At 41.9% G+C, this 21,463-nt stretch overlaps 1 protein-coding gene across 2 annotated transcripts in view; it reads left to right on the top strand.

Moving 5' to 3' along the window:
- Positions 1–21,463, top strand: part of bbg (big bang) — a 263,462-nt gene that overhangs the window by 113,485 nt on the left and 128,514 nt on the right. The window contains exons 1-2 of one of the 2 annotated variants that reach the window (XM_067140568.2): positions 9,371–9,411; positions 13,500–13,640. The gene's annotated coding sequence lies outside the window, so the exon portion shown is untranslated. Of the gene's footprint in view, positions 1–9,370; positions 9,412–13,499; positions 13,641–21,463 lie in introns of those variants that run through there. The other variant, XM_067140569.2, reaches the window with a different exon arrangement.

Raw genomic sequence — 21,463 nt, forward strand, 5'->3', positions numbered from 1 at the left:
CGCCATATTGTGTGTGACTTTTTCTTCACTTTCCTTTTCTTTTACGTCATCTTCACAGCGATGCTTGCCTTAAATATTTAACACAATGATTTGAAATCTACAATAATAAGAGTTACATGTCCGGCTCCATGGCTAAATGGTTAGAGTGCTGGCCTTTGGTCACAGGGGTCCCGTGTTGGATTCCCGGCAGGGTCGGGAATTTTAAACATCATTGGTTAATTTCCCTGGCACGGGGGCTGGGTGTATGTGTTGTCTTCATCATCATTTCATCCTCATCACGACGCGCAGGTCGCCTACGGGAGTCAAATGAAAAGACCTGCACCTGGCGAGCCTAACCCGTCCTGGGATCTCGCGGCAATAAAAGCCATACGCCATTTCATTTCATTTTTCATAAGAGTTACATTCTTGTCAGCAATCTCCAAATATGTAACAAACAAAAATCAACATTGGGCGTTATAGCCGATACATTTATCCGAAAATATGATTAAAATACGTCGTTTTATACGATATGTCGTAATAAGCGACGTCATACTAAGCGATTTTTTTAAAATACAAAGTTTATATAGGATTTATTTGTAAGTGCGGTACCTCAGTAAGCTAGATTTGGATCTATACCTCGCTTGAAACTTGCTCCTGGACTACCACACATTACAAAACTGTCACACCAAGCAGACACACCCTTCCCATTTAAATATTAATGGTTTGTAATATTTGAACTCCAGAATTAATATTAAAAATTATTCATTCCCAGTTATTTTGATATTGAGGCTAACATCTAGTGTTTTGTGAAACTTTCATACAAACAGGGAATGATGTGTTACTTTATTACCATTGCATAATACATGATACGGACACAAGACTCTAAAATTACAGAGTGAGTTAGCCGTGCGGTTAGAGACGCGCAGCCGTGAGCTTGCGTTCGGTAGATTGTAGATTCGAGCACACTGTCGGCAGCCCTGACGATAGTTTCCGTGGATTCCCATTTTCAAACCAAGAAAGTGCTGGGGGTGTGCCTTAATTAAGGTCACGGCGGCTTCCTCCCCGCTCGTAGCCCTGTCCTATCCCATTGTCGCCCGTAAGACCTATTTGTGTCGGTGCGGCCTAAAGCAGCTTGAAAGAACTCAAATTTCTTGTGATGTCTTATAAAAATTGTATGCCATTTCACGATGCTGTCTTATTTACGATGTGTATTTAAAGGAACGTGTTTTAATCAATTAAATCTCCCTCAATAATTAGCCAGATACTCATATTTTCTGAGTCTATCAGTTAAGAACTTTTTTGGGTGTGATATTTTGAAATTTTAATTGAATTTATAAAATTTTGTAGAAGTTTAAGAACATTTGCTCTACAGATCTACAATCTGTGTAGCTGCTGTATGCAATATGAAGCGAAATTATTTCGGAAACGTATTGGTGTTGTGAAGTGTTGAGTGGCTGTTTATGTGACGTGACCACGTGCGCGATCAGACAAGCACATTCCAGCGGTGACATCTAATTTACGTTTTAATGGCACAACTATACTGAATGTTCCTTATAACACACTCGTGTGTCAGTTGAAGCGGGACCCAACGATTATCCAATTATCTCCCATCTGAAGTTAACATCCTCAATACATTTTATCTACAGCTGACTGCGGGTTGAGTGGCAAGGAATGGTGGTGATGCTCGTAGAACTAAATTGTTGAAACGGCTTCATATTCGGAATAAGCAACAGCCTGGTGAAGTTTACGGGATGGAATCTCGACCCTGTCACTTGTCTGTTTAGTCTTCAGCTCGGAGCTCGATTGATCCTCAAAGTGTACCACCAAAGCTTATGCGGTTATAGGAAAATAGCAAAAAACGATGGTGGTACTGTAATGAAGCGTACAAGGATTGATTAGACCAAATACACTATAGACAATACCGGACACTTCCGTATTCTTCCGTACTAAACAGAGAGACATGTTGACAATGGCGCACCTGGCGGCCCAACATTAAACATCAGACGGCAAGATTGAAACTACAAAAGTTTCATGTTACAATTGACAGAAATATTGAAACTAAATAATGATACTTGCTTTACGAAAGTTGAATGTTAATATTGATAGAAATAATGAAACTTAATGATTTCGCTTTGTTCGAATTATTGGCTAAATGGTCACCGTTGAGGCCTTCGGTTCAGAAGGTCCCGAATTCGATTCTCAGCCGGATCGGTGATTTTAATCGCGTCTTAATTCTTCTTGGTTCGGGGACTGGGTGTTTGTTTGTGTTCGCCGATCAATGCCATTTGCTGTACGTCCCACTAACTACTTTTTCGGTTTTCGGAGACGCCGAGGTGCCGAAATTTAGTCCCGCGGGCGTTCTTTCACGTGGCAGTATATCTACCGACACGAGGCTGACGTATTTGAGCACCTTCAAATACCACCGGACTGAGCCAGGATCGGACCTGCCAAGTAGGGGTCAGAAGGCCAGCGCCTCAACCGTCTGAGCCACTCGGCCAGGCTGTGTTTGTTCCAACACGTTTTTAGCTGCCTAAAACGGACTCTCAAATAGATTCTAAAATAATTTTAGGCAGCTTCAATTTTGCGTATTAAAATAGGCATTGATTAAAATACAATGCTTATTTTGCTAAATTGATAATAACTCGTTAGGGGGAAACATAAAATCACTCATCTCTTTGCTGCAAATGTCGCATAATATAATATTACCACCCCATGTGACGACTTGGAACCTGACACTTTCGGCATAATTCATAGTGTAGGCCTATAGTGTACTACTAAAATCGGTTTAAAGGCCGTCACGCTAGGTGTGCTGGCAATCAATGTCTTGCGATATCTCGCAAAGTGGCACGTATTCTCTATAGTGTAGTTAATTAGACGGGAGGTAGTTTGTCGTTCATTTCCTCACTAGGCAGGAAATTGCTACTGCAGCACGACCGGCCCCATGAGTAGTACCTTTCATAATGTCCAGACCCAATAGATGTGTTCCGAATGTCATTACTCAGCATCACCCATACTCCCAACAGAGTCCATACTTTCACAGCCATAAATGCGACTGAGGCTACGGCAGAAGCTACATTTTGTTCTGGCCTGTGTCAAGAGACAGTAGCAAAAACACTGCATCCATCAGGAAATAGCAACAGGCTACTTGTCACTTAGCAATCCTTAAAGGTGATTGATCTGTGTCAGCAGAATGACTTGCACGTTGAGATCTGCAGAGTTCTATAATATCACCAGTTAAAAAACCTGAGGAATAAATGTTATACTGCGGAGTTAGAGGGGTGGAGTATGATTCATGCTTAGCGTGATTTGTCATTTGAGGTAGGAAGATCAGAGTAAATAAGGCAGAGCAACAGCAAGCTTGTAGTTTTACGTGGATGTTGATGTCGTGATCATAAGTCAACCGTAGGACCTACAGCTTCACGTTGAATCTGAACCATGGGATCATGACTTTTCCGCTCAATAGTCCCGCATACATTGATAAGGATTCTAACATACAGTTTTCATGTTTACTATTTGCTTGGCGTCGCACCGACACAGATAGTTCTTACGGAGACGATGGCAGAGGAAAGGGCTAGGGGTAGGAAGGAAGCGACCGTAGCTTTAAGTAAGGTACAACCCTAGCATTCACCTAGTATGGAAATAGGAAACCACGGAAAACCACCTTCGGGACTATCGACAGTGGGGTTCGAACCCACTATCTCTCGAATGCAAGCTGATACTCTCTTTGTGGGACACCAGTGACGATGTAACTAAGCTTCCACGCGCCCAGAGCAAAAGAGAGGCTAATAGTATTAAATCGGTGGTAACATCGTGGTTGGCGTCTCCGAAAACTCTAAAAGTTATTAGAGGGACGTAAAACTATTAACTTATTATTATTATTATTATTATTATTATTATTATTATTATTATTATTATTACATCGTCCATGCGGCATTAAGTATCAAATACAGTACTATTTTTGGATACAGCAGTTTACTTTCCTACCCCGTTCACTGTTAGAAGTGTGATTCAGCGTAAATGATACGAAATCCCACATTTATTTTATTTTATTTACTTAACGTGTGCCTTTTAGTGCCGAAAGTGTCCGAGGGCATGTTCGGCTCGCCTAGTGCAGGCCGTTCTTGTTGACACCCATGGCTGACTTGCGCACCTGGTTGTGAGAAGATGATGAGGAGGAGGTAGGGAGAGAGTAAAACCCGGTGTCGAAGCATAGCCTATACCTGTCGAAAAACACCAAAGGTTCTGCTCTAGGCTTAACGTCTCCATCCGACGGACGAATCACTAACAATAACGTCATATGCCCTCATCCCATATGAACTCTGCGGAGAGGGTTGGAATAGAATCCATGCTTTTGGCACGCAATCTAGTTAACATATTAAATTAGATGCCACCGCCTCTCCTACCCTGTCGCCAACATTCTGATGGTGGTTTTTCCACCAACGGGACTCAAACCGGCAAATAACGGTGTCGAATTATTAAATACTTGACGCCGTGGCCGCTAGGCGGGCAGATATCCTGACGACCAATGAGAAGTGAGCTATTACTATGAATGGAACTGTACTTCCCCTCCACTCTAATGGAAGTTCCAGTTTATTTGCTTAGTGAATGTTACTACCTCCTTCAGCTCGCACACGGCAGACACCTACTCCTCACCGCCTTCACTGGACTGAGTCACTTCTTGGCCATTTAAAACTATAAATTCAATTATGTGACGTGGAATACACGTCAGATATACCAGCCTCCGCTAGGGTGGTGGTTATTGTTTTAAGAGGCAGTACAACTGGGCAACCATCCTCTCCTAAACCGAAACGGAACAAAAATAGAACAGATCCGACTCTTCGAAGAGTGAAGATACCACAAAAACAAGGGGGAGGGCCACGAAGGTCTCGCAAACCAGCCATCGCGGCTTCACTGTTAACGCGTGGATCTGCTTTACGTCGCACCGATACGGATAGGTTTTATGGCGACGATGGCATAGGAAAGGGCTTGAAGTGGGAAGGAAGAGACCGTGGCCTTAATTAAGGTACAGCCTCAGCATTTGCGTGATGTGAAAATGGGAAACCACGGAAAACCATCTTAAGGTCTGCCGAGATTGGGGTTCGAATCCACTCTCTCCCGAATGCAAGCTGACAGCTGCATGACCCAAACCGCACAGCCAACTCTTTCGCTAATGATAAATGCACGTTATTATGTAAATCAAGGCTAACTATCAATATACAAACGGATGGGTACAACTTTATATTTCACAAGTTTTAAGCACCACTATAGGTGTACAACAAAATAATAGGTACATTTTCTAACATTCGTTCTCCTCACATACATTGTTTGCAATGTTATGATGATAATGCCTTTCAGTTCTGCATATTCACTTTGGCATACAAAATAGTGCCCTTCTATGTGAACTTCGTAATACGCCGTGAGTAATCTTGAAACATATAAGACACTATATTTTCTTTATATACATAACGTATACAGAGTGAACCGAAATTCGCGCACTCGGGCGTCGCAGCGCAACTCCTCCCATGTCAGCAATAAAAAAAGTCTCCACAAAAGTTCGTCCTGCGAGTATATCCGGCAGAAAAAGGACATTGAGTGGCAATCTGGTAACACTGCAACCACATGTAGGGTAACTACCTGTCAGCACATATTAGTCGTGCTGTACAGTTGGTGCAGTGGATAGAGTATTGGGTTAGCATGCAGTAGGTCGAGGGGTCGATCCTGGGTTGAGGCGTATGTCTTTTTATTTCGTAAATGTAGTTCAGGTGGTATGGTATTTGGCATTTTAATCGTCAACAGCGATTGCAGCGGGTCCTCTAGAAACCATTTGCACTTACATACTACGATCCTAGAAATGGACGAACAATCGTTTTTATTGGCCAGCTTTGAAAGACGCCTTTTCCACGTCGTGGGTGTGAATTTATTCGCTGTTGACGATTAAGATGCCGGATACCATACCACCTGGACTACATTTACGAAATAAAAAAGATACGCCTCAACCCAGGATCGACCCCTCAACCTCCTGCATGCTAACCCAAAACTCTGTCCACAGTACCAACTGTATAGCACGACTAATATATGCTGACAGAGGTACTTACCCTACATGTGGTTACAGTGTTGCCAGATTGCCACTCTCCAACGTCCTTTTTCTACCGGATACACTCGCAGGATGAACTTTTGTGACATACATTTTTTATTGCTGGCATGTGAGGAGTCACGCTGCGACGCCCGAGTGTGCGAATTTCGGTTCATTATGTATAGTTCTTCGATTTCGCTTTGGAACTTCCTCCTCTTCTTAGAGACTGAACACTTTGCAATGCCATAGTGATGTAGTTCGTTGTAGTACATGACTCGTTAATGTTATGCGTGTCTATTTACACCTGATACAAGAAGCAAAGACGGATATGCTCCACGGTTGTGTACAAAAGGGAGAGTCGTTAGGGGTAGACACTGACGATTACAGGCGATTACATGAATGTAATCACAAGTCAAGATATAGTTGCGAGATCTCTTATGGTCACGCTTTCTGTAGGGTCAGAAAGAGAACTAGTGCCTACGGGAGATCGGTAAGGAAAGGCGACAATTAGGAGCCTGGCACAAGAAAGTAGAAACAATTCGACTAGGGGTCACGTGGTTGTCAGCCCATGCTCCCAGCGAGTTCCATTTTCAGTCACCTCTTACAACATTTAAAGGATACTGTGGAATTATTCTATCAACCCCGCCCATAGGGGTTATATCGAATGGAAAGATAGTGTTTGTTTGAACTGATTATTCTGGGGTGTGTTTTGTAAGAAAGGATCTAAGGCCAATAATATGAACGAATTATAGGTGTTTGCGCTGCGCACACGAAGCCTGCAATGCCACCCCATTGATGAGGTGGTTCTTCTCCTCCTCCTCCTCCTCCTCCTCGCAGAATATTAGTGACCATCATGGAGTAGTTATCCTTATTTCTTGGGCGGCATTTCTCAGCTATCCTTGGAACAGCGTAGCAATTATTGGTTTTACAGTTGTGTTTATTACCCAGTCGCATAATTTCCAAGTGATCGATAATAAGAATAATGTTGCCGGAATTTTGTCTTGTAGGAATTCTTTTACGTGCCGTTAAGTTTACTGACACCGGGCGAGTAGGCCGTGCGGTTAGGGGCGCGCAGCTGTGAGTTTGCATCCGGGAGATACTGGTTTCAAACCCCATTGTCGGCAGCCCTGAAAATGGTTTTCGGTGGTTTCCCGTTTTCACACCAGGAAAATGCTGGGACTGTGCCTTAACTAAGATCACAGCCGCTTCCTTTCCACTCCTAGGCCTCTCCTGTATCATTGTTGCCATAAGACCTATCTGTGTCGGTGCAACGTAAAGCCGAATGTAAAAAAAAAGTTTACTGACGCGAGACGGGCGTATTTTAATACCTTCAAATACTACCAGAATCAACCAGGAACGATCTTCCCCACTTGGGCTCACAAGACCATCACTTTTCCGTCTGAACCACTCTGCTTGACAGACACATCGCTATCATTCCACCGAGACGGTTGATGTTCGAATCCCAAACAAATGGAACTTTTTGAATGCAAGAACACGGCCATATGGTTCGAATTAAACGTATATATGTAGGTGATCACCATATTACCAAGTAAAACCGCTCGCTTACAAAGAGCCACTAGGGTATTATCAGTGAAATCCCCTTACCACTAACTCAAATAGTGTGACCACTCGCATACGAAGTGAATGTCTATCATATGAAGGTCACGGATACGGGAGGCAATACGCTGACACGTGGTCGATGTGTTGAATGCAGGAGATACGAGCTGGTGTAAAGACCAAGACAGTGCACCACATAGTCGGTTTTAAGTACTCCACCTTCCATTCATATTCCGTCCGCGCTCGTGCCGTCATGGAGCACTTCTGCTTACGATCGTCGGACAGACTGCATCCCACCCCATGATAAAAGCGTAAACATAACGCCATCCAACGGCTGATGCTGAGAGATAGCAGATTTGACTCACCAGATACTGGCGTGGGGAAACTAAACACGTCACTACGGACAGATTTAGAAAACATCTACCAAAAAGTTCCCCAGTCAGCAAGTATAAATAAATGTAAAATTTAAGACGTTTAAATTTGGCATTATTTGATGAATTTATAATTAAGGGCATACTAAAAATCGAGTAATGAACAGTTTGGTTCTTCCAAAGAAAAGCAGCTCGATTTGTTCTGGGTGATTTCCGACAAAAGAGTAGCGTTACAAAAATGTTGCAAAGTTTGGGTTGGGAAGAATTGAGAGAAAGAAGAAGAGCTGCTCGACTAAGTGGTATGTTCCGAGCTGTCGGCGGAGAGATGGCGTGGAATGACATTAGTAGACGAATAAGTTTGATTGGCGTTTATAAAAGTAGGAAAGATCACAATATGAAGATAAAGTTGGAATTCAAGGGGACAAAGTGGGGCAAGTATTCATTTATAGGAAGGGGAGTTAGGGATTGGAATAACTTACCAAGGGAGACGTTCAATAAATTTCCAATTTCTTTGAAATCATTTAGGAAAAGGCTAGGAAAGCAACAGATAGGGAATCTGCCACCTGGGCGACTGCCCTAAATGCAGATCAGTATTCATTCATTCATTCATTCATTCATTCATTCATTCATTCTCAGTATTGTTATCTTAAACAATTGCAGATATCCATGGTACTGGGGCGCAATGTTCGAGTTGCATTATTACTGTCTTCTCACCAACCAGCCGCTGTTCAAATCCCGCCCAATGCATATGGAAACTTTCAAATCAAATATCACGACCCTGTGGTGCGGACTCCTCGTAAAACTGGAGGTCTCGTAGCTATGATCACGACGTCAAGAGTTACGTAAAATGACAAGCTTGGTTTTTTTTTGTTTTTTTTGTTTTTTTGTTACGGAGCGGTGTAGCCGCGTTTGCTAATGCGCTACGGCTATGGAGCCAGCCAATCTCTGCATTGGGCAGACGCGTGGGTTCGAACCCCGCCGTCGACTGTCCGAGAATGGTTTTCTGTAGTTTCCCATTTTCACACCAGGCAAATGCCGGGGCTGTACCTTAATTAAGGCCACGGCCGCTTCCTTCCAATTCCTAGGCCTTTCATATCCTATCGTCGCCATAAGACACATCTGTGTCGGTGCGACGTAAAGCAAATAGTAAAAAAAAAAGTTTCTTGCACGAATTGAGAACTAGTTTGTGGATCTGAAACAACGTGGACTCTACGTCAAACAGCAACAACAACATTAACATTAACAACATGGAAACTGGTTCCTTGCACGGGTAACTATTTGCAGTGTAGGATAAGCAGTGCAGTTTTCAAGTCCTTATCGGAAGAGATAGCGTGGAATTTTCTTTTGTATCATAACAGTCGGTTGCGATTAGTCCGACCTGCATACCGATACAGTGTCGCAGAGAGCAGCAGAGAGCAGCAGACAGGGCAGGTATGTTGCAATTCTTCTTCTTATTATTATTATCATCATCATCATCAACGATTGGTACTAGGACTACGTTACCTTTAAGTCTTTCCTCTTATTGTGTAGGAAGAGCGAATTAGCTGTGCGGCACAGTGTATGTAGCTGTAAGCTTTGCATTCTGGGTTTGGTAGGTTCGAAACCCGACACTGATTGCCTCGAAGGTTTTCCATTGTGTCCCACTTTTACTCCAGGCAAATGGTGAGGATGAACGTAATTAAGGCCACGGTTACTTCCTTCCCAGTCCTAGCCCTTTTTTTTCCTTTCCCATCGGCACCTAAAGTCTATCAAGTGTTCAACCGTTAGCAAGAAAAGACAAATGTGTGGGAAAATGGTAGTGGCCAACTTCAGTACAAAGTGAGAGAACGTAATTTGGTAGGACATGTCCCTTTCCTTGCCTGTTCTAGTTTCTGTATGTTACAAATACGTATAACAGTCTGCTGAATCCAATTTACCAAGACTTCAGAATAAAATAAAATTCTGACAAAAATGGCTGTAACCGAGCTCGATAGCTGCAGTCGCTTAAGTGCGGCCAGTATCCAGTATTCGGGAGATAGTAGGTTCGTACCCCACTGTCGGCAGCCCTGAAAATGGTTTTCCGTGGTTTCCCATTTTCACACTAGGCAAATGCTGGGGCTGTACCTTAATTAAGGCCACGGCCGCTTCCTTCCCACTCCTAGCCCTTTCCTGTCCCATCGTCGCCGTAAGACCTATCTGTGTCGGTGCGACGTAAAACAACTAGCAAAAAAAATGGCTGCATGAGTAGAATAGACGCTCGAAAGTGATGCACGATTGGCTTTGAAGTGATAACGGTGTCGTGGGATATTATCGGTGGGTACAATCACAAAGCCACGTTCTGCGTGTAACCGATGAACACAACGCAACTTAGATGGCATAGTATACCGTTGCTGCTGTTCGTTTACTTCATTACAAACAAACAAACAAACAAACAAACAAACAAACAAACAAACAAACAAACAAACAAACAAACAAAGCTTGTAGTAAGTGTTAATATCGTGGTCACAGCCATGGAACCTCCAGTTTTGCTAGAATCGTAGCACAGAGATGTAACTTTCCATTTCAAAAATATTACGTACACTGGCGAGGATTTGAATTGCAGTCATTTTGGTGTGAAGCTAACGACAATGCCACTCGACTACCACGTCACTCTGTTGCTTCACTTCAGTTGCCTAGGACTTCATGATAAACAATCTCGTATGTTTAGTGCGTGTGAAGTCTGATAACCTGTGTGATTGTGCTCCTTGTACTCCTGTTTACTTGGAGGCAGGGATTAATGTGGAAGGTATCATCTGTACATTCCCCCGATTTCGAATACGAAAGCTATGGAATAACTACTTCTATTACACTCAAAAGTTTAGTTTTAACGCATTTCTCTCCTCAATCGCGGTTCCGGAGCTGAGCCCTAAAGCTAACACCCACAGAATCTCAGCAAGTTTCAGCTAAAAATGTTACATTAGTTGAAGGGTGCACTTAAGCTTTTTAATTCCGTGTGTTTAGCTTTTGTGAGCGAGGCTAAGATGTCTTTTCTACTGGAACATCACTTATGGGTTGTTATATATATTCGTAAAATGCGCTTGGATCTGTGAATGGCCAGTTGAATGCAACAGAAGAGAGATGTCCCCTCGTATGTCTTCTGTCCGTGACAGATAATCGTCCTGCATTGAGATGTCCATCATGTCTCTGCCCACACTCTCCGACATACTAATTACATGTTGGTGAGTACGTGTCGTGTACCGTCTACATCTTTCATTCTTGAAGTGATTTGTTAGCCGAGAAAATTGGGTGCTTAATTTTGAAGAGACCAAAGTGGCTAGATCTGTTGTTACCCAGTTACTATACAATTCCTGTGAAGGAAACATTAACATTGTTTATAAGGGCACTTTATTCCAATCCCCTGTTCTCGCTGTCTAATATGGCGGTTTGGTGGTACGACCCATCTCGAAATCAAATACATGACCACCAGTATGAATCAGCCATTCTTCCTTTGTCGCCAGTTACAATAAAATAGATGGAACCCTGTACATATATACATTATAGTATTATAGTATGTCGTGACTATCAGTGTTCAGTCTGCAAGTGTCTCCACAATACTCTGTTTGCAATTGCCTCTGTGATCTAGTTTAGCGCCACATCTCTTACCGTAAACCTGAAAGAAATTCAATTAAAAGTAAAAACTGTAATTTAGTAGTTGTTTACTGTATCAATATTTTTCTAAGCATCAGATCTCCCACAGCGCTCTTGGTCCGTTTGTGGCTCCATCTACCGGTTCGTGTCGAACTACAGTACGTGGTGTTTATTGGCTTTGCGGGTTACTTGTCGAGTGGTCCGGGGTTTGCCCAGACATGTTTTCAACGAATGTAACCATCGGTGCCTTGGTGTCCGTCTCCTGCTAATTACCTCCATGGCATAGTTCATTGTTTTCATATATAACCCATTCTCCTCCAGTCGCCACACACAACTCCACCACTAAACCCGTTTCATACACAAAACGTCATCTATTGAATATATCACTAACATAGCCTTCATCTCATTACGAGTGACCTCCTACCATTGTCCCCACCTGTTAGTACCAGCAATCGCTCTCACCACTTCATAATTATCCTACGTTCTCTCTGCTTTCACTCTCGTACAGAAAAGTTTGTCTGATAACAGAACGATGTGAGGATAAATTCGTCTGAGAATTCACTGCATTAGCTTTGGAGCACCGCGATTCTGTTCCACTTACTGTTCTGCTATCCGAGGGGAATATACAACCTAATTATTTGAAAAGATCCACCTATTCCAGTTTCAAATCGCTAATGTACATTGTCATCGTAGGTTTCTTCCCAATTGGCATCATCTTAGTCTTGGAAATATTAATTTTCACATTACACCTCTTTTCAAGCTCCAAGATATAGATTTTAAGTTTTCAGCACAGTCCAAGATTAAATCACCGACATGGACCTAACGGTTTACTCAACTTCCACCCAGCTGAATCCGTCAATACTATTTATATCCTTCAGTGAATTATCCGTGCAAATTATGATAAATTACAAACTTGTATAAACCTTGTAACTGTTTTGACCACAGAACTCACTCTGTTCGTATCTTTGAATGATAACATTTAATTTCGCAAACCTGTGAAGTATTCATGAGATAATGATATGAGTAAAGAACGGGAATCAGAGATAAGGCTTTTTGCGGATAACGTTATACTGAATATAGAGTAATAAATAAGTTACAAGATCGTGAGCAACTGCAGAAAATACCTCTACAATGTTGTGATATGAACACCAATGGTATGATGATAAATGGGGTTAAAATCCAGGTTGTGGATTTCACTAATAGAAAGAGTCCTCTCAACTTTAATTACTGCGTTCATGGTGAAAGTTCCTTGTGGGAATCACTGTAAGTACCTAGGTGTTAATATAAGGAAAGATCTTCATTGGGGTAAACACATAAACGGGATTGTAAATGAAGGGTACAGATCTCAGCACATGGTTATGAGGGTGTTTAGGGGGCTGTAGCAAGGATTTAAGGAAGAGGCATGTAAGTCTCTGGTAAGAGAGTATGGTTCCAGTATATGGGACCCTTACCAGGATTGCTTGTTTCGAGAACCGGAAAAAAATCCAAAGAAAAGCAGCTCGATTTTTTTTCTGGGTGATTTCCGTCATAAGAGTAGCGGTACAAAAATGTTGCAAAGTTTTAGCTGGGAAAACTTGGGAGAAAGGAGACGAGTTGCTCAACTAAGTGGTGTTTTTAAAAGTAGGGAAGATCAATCGGGTGGTAGAACTAAGGGAAGAAAAGGTACAGGACCTCCAAGGACCTCCAATTGTACGTTGAATTTGGTTCATAGGGATATCAGTTTTCAATAAAAATCCCACATGCATTGACCAGGATTCGAATCTCGGTCGTCTTGGTGAGAAACTAGTGTCGATATATAAGCTGTCACGTCGCCGGTTAGGAATGACTTCTAATAATGCCATCTGTGTCGTATATTCTGATCAGTGTTAGTTTCTATTCGGTATAACTAACTGTTGTGTTACTTCTTGTTACAGAGTTTTCGCCTGAAGTCCAGCATGGCTCAGTAACCCCGGCCTCGGTTCTGGTCCCGGCTCTTGCTCCTGGCACAGACGCCGAGGAAGCGACAGCCGTCCCCGCCGCCCCGGCCCCTTGCAGCACTGGCTCCCACGACACAGGTTAGTTATTAATGTTGTCAGCTTGCAACCAACAAGAATCACTAATTACACGCGAAAACTATCTTGTCACTAAAAGAAAACAGTAATTCGTTACATATAGTATATCCCGGGAAGATAACCTCGCGCTTAATTAATGTGACATGTAACTTTCAGATAAAAAAGTATAGCAATGTAAAGAAAAACTTTTCAGCACTTAGTGATCATGCCTTAGCATATCCAGTTGGGATTTCCAACAAAGTTTGTTGCTTTTTTTCACTTAATGTGAGGGACTTGGAGAATGGTGTTCATTAGCCCTATGTTCATAGAGCGTTAGATGTGTGTGATAAGCTGTATGGCTCCGGTGTTTTTCTAAATGGAGACTGGATTCTTATGCAGTAATCGGATACGATCCAAAGATACTAAGCGAATAAATGGTATTATCTAGCCGTTGTACGGTTTTTATGCGATAGTTCCATAAGTAAAATAAGAAAAAAAGAAAAGCCATCTTCGTACAGGCCATGAAGACCCTTGCAATAGTGGAAGGTAAAGGCTACCACTTTCCGTCACCTCGGCAATTAGTGGAATAGAGTGCCTGGCCGCATTTGCTCACAGGAATTAACCTGATACTCAATTTTGGTGCTGGCTGAGTGAATCTCAAGGCCATGTCATGCTCCAGAAGTGGATATCTCGCTTCTTAAAATTTTGCCTTCCTGACGGAGAATCGAACCCACGTCCTTCCGGGTGAACCAAGCACGTCTGTACAGCCTTGGCTAGGAAACCCCTTATAAGTAGTAGGGGGTTCCCCTAATATTTATGCCAGTCTTATTGCAGTCTCGTCGTTTAACTAGACGATACTGTATTTGATTGTCGTTAGGAAAGTTCTTCTCCAGCAGTTTCAGCTATAATTGAAGAGGAAATGACCGAGGCTTACACGTTAGACATTATTATAGCATTGATCCGTATTTCATTGAGAAATGGCAGAATATCACTTATAGCATGGATTTAAAGGGGATTGAAACCCCTTTTTCTTCTCAGTATGTTCCCGAGAATGAGTGAAACTTCTGCTAGATTCCAGGGTCAGTCTTAAATCCTTTGCAGAGCGGGAATCGAACCCACGCGAATCGGATGGAAAGCCATTATGCTAAGCACTAGGCCACATTGGGAGACTATATAATATTTAACTGTCCTAATCAGCTAAGAGAGGAAAGGCAAGAACTACAGCATACAGTGTCTACCTGTAAGGCATTCAGCCTCGCATAACTGTTATCTGTTGGACTACTGATGCTGTTGCCTCATGTAAGAGGTTTGGGAAGTCTTGATTATCAACTCCGTGTACTACCTAGTGTATTTTAATTCGATAACTTCTGCCGATGTTATGTCTATACTGGTGTGTATTTGTAATAGACTACGACGTTAAATTGTTACGCACGGCTGAGCGCACCCCATACTAGTCCATCAAACCATTTTTAAATTTATGACTGAGCTCGTAATTAAACCCAGGGTGCGGTGGTTTATATTATACATTTTTACCTTTTAGCCACTTAATCTCGTCTATAGGCTGCTACTATTATATGTAAGTAGTTTGTTATAATTGGACACCATCGTCTCTTACTGTTCCACAAGAGACTGTGAGGAACCCGTAAAGAATCCATAACGGTTATATTTCTGTGACATCGTCGCTAACTTCTGAAGAAGGCAAATCGTTGAAATCCTGTCAGGTATGTCAGATTTTCGAAATGGAAGGCCAAGATCTTGTGCTTCGAATTCATGTACATCTCGTGGTTTTAAGACTTAAGGCTGCGATTTAATGTCACGTAAAACAGTGTGCTTGCGTTTACGATGATGAAACTTTCCGTTGCCCATTACCATCTGCTTATGATAAGAGTTGATTTTGTAGATTACAAACACTGATAAGATAAAAATATTAATGCGTGACAAGGACATCCAGTTTCTAGGCAGTGTCCAAGGTTAGCATAATGCACCTTATCAAAGGTTTCATTAAAACGGGAAGCAAATCTCGTGATGTTTTATCGTCCTTCAAGTATATAGCTACCAAACTCTTCAAATCACGCATTGAATCCATTCAGAGCACATATACAGTATATTATCTTTGAAGGTAGTGCTCAAATCTGATAGTGGTGGGTTTTTCCTGATCACCAGTCGCATGACAGTCTTAATTTCAGGTTCTTTCCAACACAGTCCCTGTACCAGTACGTGGTCTCCTTGCGCATGCGCAATGCGAAAAATCCTTTCCAACACAGTCAAAATTGCGTTCATGTATTCGTCCGTTCACTGCAGTCAGGCGTTCCAACTAACTCTTCGCATCGATCCCTGGTGGTCGGGACTAGTCCGCAGTCTAAAGCAGACCCTACACGGTCAATAAAACTGTCAGTACCAAAAAATATTGACAATAATACTGATCGCGTGTGGACTGGAATGATGGGATGAAGGCCAGTACTGAAGCAGATCCGGATTTCCTGATCTGCGAGCGTCAGTACTGGAGAGTGGTGGGGATACTGACAGTTATACTGACCGTGTGAGTGCGCTTGTCATTATTTTTGTCAGTATCAACGGAGCAGCGGTGGACGACAAATGCGTTTCTCACCAAGGCCAAGTAGAGGTGCTTGTGGAACCGTCAAGTAGGCCCATTGCAAAAGTTTATCGAGGCATATGAAACGCTGCCAGAATAAACATAATACAATACTTGACATGTTTCCACAACTGCTGTACTGATGGAAACTGGTGACATTATAGCGGAAAACTTTAAATCTTCAAAATTTATATCAGTTGTAAAATACCTCACTGTCACCGCTAATCACTCTGCCACCGATAAACAGCACCGCATGTTTGTATTTTGCCTTATTACAAAAGGCTCTACCATTCGTAGTAATTTCGCAAAAGTACTCTCACGCATACGGAGATAGTTCTGATAACCTTCTGCTTCGGTATATTGTGTTTCCCTCAACACTTCATATGAGAATACTCTTCTCTTTTCCTAAGCCAATTTTTAACCCATAGTTTACGTTTAAAACTGCGTTTCGTACAGTACTAATATGATAGCTACAAAATGCCCGTCTTTTACCATCCATTTTGATAGAATACCGCAATTGCATGTTATAAATCTCATTCCGTAGTGACGGTTGTTGACTTTATTTGTAAAGTGAGAATACCGCAATGGTAAACTAGTGCACTGGTACTGACCAAAATATTGACAGTAATAATGATCGTGTAAGGTCGCTACAATATTGATGCGTACTGTCAGTATTATTGACTAAGTAATACTGGTCAGTATTACTGACCGTGTAGGGTCTGCTTAAAGCATGTACTGAGCCGTACATTTCTGTGACATGCGCAGAAATACTGTATCGTTGCCTCCTGAGCTGTACGCTGAGTTCCTTAATCAGCTGTTTTTATGCACATTGCGCCCTCTTCTCCCATTAATAAATTAATCAGCTGTTTGGTTACTGAGGTTAGGATGGATAGTGACGACGATTTTTTACACCCTTCATCCAGTGAAGAAGAGGACATACTATTTTTCGCAAAAAGAAAAAGAAATGAAAATTATTTAGGTGATGGTAATTAAACATCTTTCTTTAGTTATTTATGTATTGTGTTACGTTAGGCCTATAGTTTATGAAGGCAAAAAAGCTACCAGGTGAAACAAAATATAATTGAAATACGATGTATTTTTCAGAAGAAACTGTTCCTCAGTATAATTAAAATGAGTTTTTCGAGCATTTCCGCATTAGCCGAGGAGTTGCTCAAGATACTATAAATCGATATGACAGAAGTGAGCATCATAAAAGACATTACGGGCAATATGGGAAAATATCGGCATTACACCCGGTTAGTACAGTAATTGCGTTACTCCTATTCCTTGGAGTTCATGGACGAGAATCCATTCCAACACAACCCAATCGTGTATCAATACCGGAACCGATACGAAGTCAGCGCATGCGTATAGAGCGGTATATGGATGTGTCCATGTACCGACAGCAAACTGCGTGTTGGAAAGAACCTTTCATGTCTAGAAAGTATTCCTCTGAAGGTAAACAGAATTCAATATCATTTAGAGTGTAGCATTGTAAGATATAGAGTGGTGCACGTAAAAGTCGCCTGACTGACTGACTGGCTGGTTGTGGTCCGCTGACTCATTCGTGTCGCTTGCCTGGTGGGTGGCATCGTCAGTCACTAATTTGTATTTGCATCACCTCGTAGCATTCCTGACTAAGATACTCAAAAGCGAAGAAGTAGGTTGGCCGCGATTACAAATATTTATTTCTTATTTACCACTGACAAAAATGTCTGCGTACTCAAGATGAGAAGGCAAAATAACACAGAGCATGGAGCTAGACAAAAGAGTGGTTAAATAGGTGGCCACATTTCTAGAAAATAGAACTCGGAGAATTAGACTACGTGAAGCATTATCTCGTCCTGTAAGGATTAAGAGGGTGGTCCCTCAGGTTACTATTATTGCACCTTTATGATAAGAGTAAAGAACTTGAATTACAGATAAGGCTTTTTCGGATGATGTTATACTCTATAGCAGGGCCTCTCAGGGTGCATGCGCCCATGCACTGCACGGCACAAGGTGCAGGAGACGACTTCACTAGGTTGACCAGAGTGCAAACCACCACTCCACGTCTCCTACACCTGTCTCACCCGTTCGGTCTGTCTTCGCCTTCTCCACCTTCCCCGCTGATTCTCCCCTTACTGCGAAATGTTTATGCGCGGTGAACGGTGACACTGTTGTATGGGACAATGTTAGCGGTGTTAAAAAACTCTTCTTTCAATTTGTTTTGAGCAGACAATTTATCTTCTCTCGCTCTTCTTTTCCTTTATCTTTGCAATGATACCAGTTATACCTGGAACAAGGGATCGGCTGACAGCAATTCTGAGAGCCTTCTTTAAATTAGGCCTACTCGCACGCAATCTAGTTTTCGCACAATTCAAAACAGGAAAAAATACCTTTCACATATGCATGAGGAACCAAACATAGAAATAATCTTAGCTGCTTCTCGATGCAGCTTAGGAAACTCGTCCTTCGACAAATTCTCGTAGAATTTCAGAAAAGCCTTTGTATTGGAAAATAAATCTTTTTGATTAACTTATGACATAATTATTGTCTCACGGATTAAGCATTTGGCTTTATCGTCACGACTAACAAAAATACGAAAGTTCCCAGTTAGATTGAAATGGATTTTCTGAAGTCTTTGTTTTCTTCGAAACAGGTTTCTCAATTATGTTGTTGTCTTGCGCTTATCTATTTCACTGATAAATAAGCCAGCCGTCTATCACCAAACGCTTTGTCACTCTCAGCGCACTACACCTTCCGAGTCAAGCCGAGTTGAGCCGAGTCGGACCAATGCACAATGCACGGAGTCTTTGCGCCTCGATTTGCACGCGTGAGAATTTGGCCGTTTGAGAGGCCCTGATGTATAGAGTAGTAAATAAGTTACAGGACTGTAAGAAACTGTAAAATGACCTCGACAATGTTGTGAGATGTTACGATTGTAAACGGGATAAACAGTCAGGATGGAAATTTCTCAGAGTTTAGATTCATTATTGTGTTAATGGGGGTGGAAGTACCTCACAGGGTTCATTGGGGTAACCATATTAATGAGGTTGTAAATAAAGGTTATATATCTCTTCATATGGTTGAGGATAGTTAGCGGTTGTAGTAAGAATGTAAAGAAGGGGGTATAAGTCTCTGGTAAGACCCCAATTAGAATATGGTTCCAGTGTATGGGACCCACACTATAATTATTTCATACGAGAAATGGAAAAGATCCAAAGGAAAACAGCTCGATTTGTTTTTGGTGATTTCAGACAAAAGAATAGTGTTACGAAAATGTTGCAAACTTTGGTGTGGGAAGACTTGGGGGTAAGGAGATGAGCTGCTCGGCTAAGCGGTATTTTCCCAACTGTTAATGGAGAAATGGCGTAGAATAACATTAGTAGACGGATAAGCTTGAGTGGAACTTTTAAAGATTCATAAAATGAAGCTAAAGCTGGAATTCAAGAGGACAAATTGGGGAAAATTTTTGCTTATAGGAAGAGGAAGTAAGGATTAAATAATTTTCCAAGGGAAATGTTTGATAAATTTCCAAATTCTTTAAAATCATTTAAGGAATGATTAAGTAAACAATTGATAGGGAATCTGTCACCTGGGAAACAGCCCTAAATACAGATCAGTCATAATGGTTGGTTGGTTGGTTGGTTGGTTGATAGTTGTGAGATGTTTCTATACCAAGGTGACTCTGAGTTATACATGTATTTGTAAACTTGGAAGAGATTCCGTGATCTAAAAAAACACACGTTTTGCTCCCCATTGTCCCCTCTTCTCTTATTTCATACTCAGCCCAGAATTTACCAACAGTTGTTACACAGCTGAGCAGAGCACCTGTGGACCAATAAATAATAGAAACCATAATTGAGACTTGAGTGGAGTTAATTTACGACTGGTTCGGTTTATGTGAAGGAAGGCTTCAGTTGTTTAGAAGGGAAACGTCATTTTCATTTTCGAATTTTGGATTACAGATCCAGTCTAGGAAGCAAAGAATAACGGCCGAGAGGATTCGTCGTGCTGAGCACACGACACCTCATAATCTGCAGGCCTTCGGGCTGAGCAGCTTTCGCTTGGTAGACCATGGCCCTTCGGGGCTGTTGTGCCCAGGGGATTGGGGGGGGGGGGTTGTTGGATTACAGATATTCTAGATGTGTGTAGTTTTATCTTTATTCGCTATACTTTGTAGAAGTTCCAGTGAAGTCGACGTGAAAACAGATGCTCCTCACCTCTGCCTTCCGATGAGCGCGACTTGTTGCTATCATAACCTGTAGAATAAGTTACGATTTTTACATTAATTTCCATTGTTTGTCCAGAACCATAAGTTTCTCTTAGTAGGTCCAACCTCCTGGCTGAATGGCCAGCGTACTGGCCTTCGGTTTAGTGGGGCCTGGGTTCGATTGCCGACCGGGTCAAGGATTTTAATTATGTACGGTTAATTTCTCTGACTCAGGGACTGGGTCTTTTTGTTCGTCTCGCATGTTTAAGTTCATCACAGTGCGTCAATTAATATAGAAAACTACGTGTAGTAGTGAAATATCATATATAAGTTATACTTCATTAAAAAAGTATAAGGAATACAAATACAGGCTGGCTACATGGTCGAATAAGACCGAAAGTTAAAATTAAAAAAAAAGAAAAACAAAACACGAAAGTTTGTCTTATGAGGTAAACGCGTCACTGAGTTTCCATGATAGTACCTCCACGAATAGGTCTAATTTGTCTTGCTCAGTCCTGTCCGAACGACTACCCACACATTTGACTTGCAGCAACACTGCTGGTAGTCCATCACTGGGCAGCACTCAATGTCAGTACGTTCTGTACCCTATTTAGTCATGTTTAATCTGGCTGATAGGTAATTTTCCACTAGTTTCCTACCAACAACAAAAAACGTCAGTTGTGCCTCTTAGATCTTTAGTCAAAGGGTCATATTTCCCCTTTATACGAGACGTCCTTCAGACCTGAATGTTTGTGTGTTGTACAAAAAAGTGATGTATAGTTTTATTGTCTTAATGTCCTACAGTAAGCCATTCCAACTCAGCGTTTGATGGCTAGGGAGCCCACGACTGACCTCTCACTGCTGTCTATAACTGAGGCTCGGGTGATGTAAGAACGTACCAGCTGGGTTGCTGACTTTGTCGTTTTAGTCGACATAAACTATTTGAGTTATTTAAATGTTCTTTGTAAGGCAAAAATATGTTGACTGGTGCTATGTGGGACAGAATTGGAGCTTTTAAGATGGAACTCGGCCTGTTGTTCCCTTGATGGATGCAATAAA

The sequence above is a fragment of the Anabrus simplex genome, chromosome 2 (genome assembly GCF_040414725.1).
Source record: "Anabrus simplex isolate iqAnaSimp1 chromosome 2, ASM4041472v1, whole genome shotgun sequence".
NCBI lineage: Eukaryota > Metazoa > Arthropoda > Insecta > Orthoptera > Tettigoniidae > Anabrus > Anabrus simplex.